The sequence below is a fragment of the Austrofundulus limnaeus genome, unplaced genomic scaffold (genome assembly GCF_001266775.1).
Source record: "Austrofundulus limnaeus strain Quisiro unplaced genomic scaffold, Austrofundulus_limnaeus-1.0 Scaffold69, whole genome shotgun sequence".
Taxonomy (NCBI): domain Eukaryota; kingdom Metazoa; phylum Chordata; class Actinopteri; order Cyprinodontiformes; family Rivulidae; genus Austrofundulus; species Austrofundulus limnaeus.
This window is the reverse complement of record NW_013952471.1, coordinates 1,318,331-1,321,044: the sequence shown is the minus strand read 5'-3', so window position 1 is coordinate 1,321,044 and position 2,714 is coordinate 1,318,331.

Below are 2,714 nucleotides of genomic sequence, written 5' to 3'. Positions count from 1 at the left end.
ATGAAACGTTTCATTAGAGAAGAACCCGTCCAGAAGACCTATACAATTTTTTTCTTTTTGATGAGTGAAGATATTTGATATTCTTTCAGGCCTTTGATGAAATTAAAACTTTGAACAATGCAGATTATGTGAGTCCTTYATTCATGGAAAACTTAATTAAATGTATCAGTTTGAAATAATAAAATGATTCAAATGAGTATAAAATATTAAGCTGGCGTGTTAGATACCTTTTGATTCGTAAATTTACTTAAATAAGGTCAAKTACCTTCATTTATTTCAACTTGTTTTTAACAAATACAAGATTTTACTTCTAATTAACCAGATTAATTAATTTCAACAAAAAGAAATTGCTAAAACCTGCTTTTACCATCAAATTCAACTAAATTCATTTCAGGGTAATTTTTTGCTCAAAGCTGCTGCAGAGGGTCGCTCAGGTTGCAGGCCCCCAGTTCAAGTGTTTAGTRGGAAGATTTGATYATTGTGTAAAGTAGATTGTGCTCTRTTAAAAGCATGTTTTAGATGTGAACTGTTGCACGTTTTGTGGTGACACCGGGTCGATGAGCTGACAACAAACCTTTGATAGTGGCTGTCTAATCTGTCGCCTGAGGCACGGCTGGTTGCTGGCCTCAGCTTCTGGCCTTGGGTTTCTCTCCACCACAGCTTTCAGCAGTAATCTGCAGGCTGCGCGCACGCACGCACGCACACACACACACACACACACACACACACACACACACACACACACACACACACACCATCTGCGTCACAAGATCTGTTGGTTTCACGACAAACACACATAAGTTTCTGTGCACAAATAACGCAAAGACCAGCAGAGCTGCTGCTCAAAGGGTCAACGTTTCTTCCTCTTCCACTGTCTGGTCAATATTAGCTGAAGGGCAAAGAGGGCATGTGTGTCTTTGTCTGTTAGCAAAAATATCTCCTGAACCACTGGATTCTTGCAAATTATATCACTGACATTTTTAAATAAAGGAAATGAGATTAAATTGATCAGGTTTGATGTAACTCATGGAAACTAATTATTAGATATTCGTTTACAAAAGATTAACTTTTGGACTAAAATGGTGCGTTCCATTTAAACCAAAGTGAGAAAATGTAAATTTCACTCAACTCGGTTCAGTGGAACCAGTTGACATAATTTGGTAAAGTAAATTCAATACTTCATTTCAGAGTGTGTATAAATACKTTTACTTTTCTGAATGTTGTGAAGAGTTTTATAATTTTTACTTGAGTCCTTTCTAATTGGTGGAATTCAGTTTAAAACCTTTTTTATTTTGAAGTATGTTATAGGCCTCTGTTTTCATGTAATCCTGCAGTCAGTGTTTTGTATTTCTTTTTCTATAGATTGTGGAATCTGAGTCTTTTTCATGCTGACRCTTTGTAAAAAGAAAAAAAAACGCTTTGTTATCCTTCTAACCTCCAATATTATCAACAAAGAAAAAGCCTTCAACCCACTGATTTCTTTAGTTGAGAAACATCAGTGCACCATTGAGTTTTCTTCCACTGGGACAAAGTGAAGTTTATCAGAACTTCTAGTCTTCTACCACATGTTTAAGTTTGCAGTCAGGATTCTCTCTGACTCTTTTTTCCAGCCTTGGCTTGGATCGACCCTTTGATATGCACGATATTTTTAAATAAATATTTCTGAGCTTTCTTTATCCGATGGAGGATGATGGGTCACGACTTTGTGAAATGAATCCTAAAATATCTGCCTTAGTTTGGTTACTTTCTACTACAATTACACACAGGCTCTGTTGTTTTGCTGAAGCTGAGCTGCAGATTGACTTTTGTGCGGGATTAATATTTTAGTAACAGCTACGCTCCAGCACTGCTTTMTGCTTTGAGATATCAGATGTGTTTGATGCTTCCAGAACAATCCTRCAGGGAAGACAAAGCTAACTGTATTAAACAAGAAACCTGTATCTATTTTCTAAAGGTAAAATGATCTACAGTATACCTAAATGTAGTTCTTTAAAGGGAACATATGCAAAATCCACTKTTTTAGCTGTTAAATGCATTTTGTTGTGTACTTGGAGGCTCTAGGAGTGCAGAAAAGTTGAACTTAGTCAACTTCATTCTCCTGTGGGTCAGACTCTGACTCCARCATGTAAGATGGACGGTCAAGTCTTCCCTAGTTGACATATTTTATTTAATTTGTGAATAAAACATTTCTGTGCCGCTGTATAGTTATAAACCCCTCTATTAAACTAAAATGGATCACTCTGGAGGGGGCGGAGTGTGAAGCGCCCTGTTTGGTTTTAGCCTCAGCCTCAAAACGAGTTGATCTGAGACACACCTCAGAAAACTGGTGGAAGAGGGGCTTGTGGAGTTACAATAACCCCCAGTTTACACTGGACGCAGTTCTGCGCAGCTCCGGTCTGACATCCGCATTAGCAATGAGAGCGTTTGCAGCGCRATCCGCCAAAATTAGATTAAATCCAATTTTKGCTTGAYGCCGGAGCTGCTCCAGAGTMAGTTTGCAAAGATCACATCACAGCAATGGGAAAAAGAACGAGCACAACATCCGTATTTTCAAAATAAATCACCAAAGGCAGAATAACTTTGTCGAAACCCCCAGCTAAATTAATAAATGAATGGGTATATTTGTACACAAATGCTGTCAAAATGTATCGTTCTGTTTGGGAAGTGGATGGCAACACGCAGCATGCACACACACACACACACACACACACACA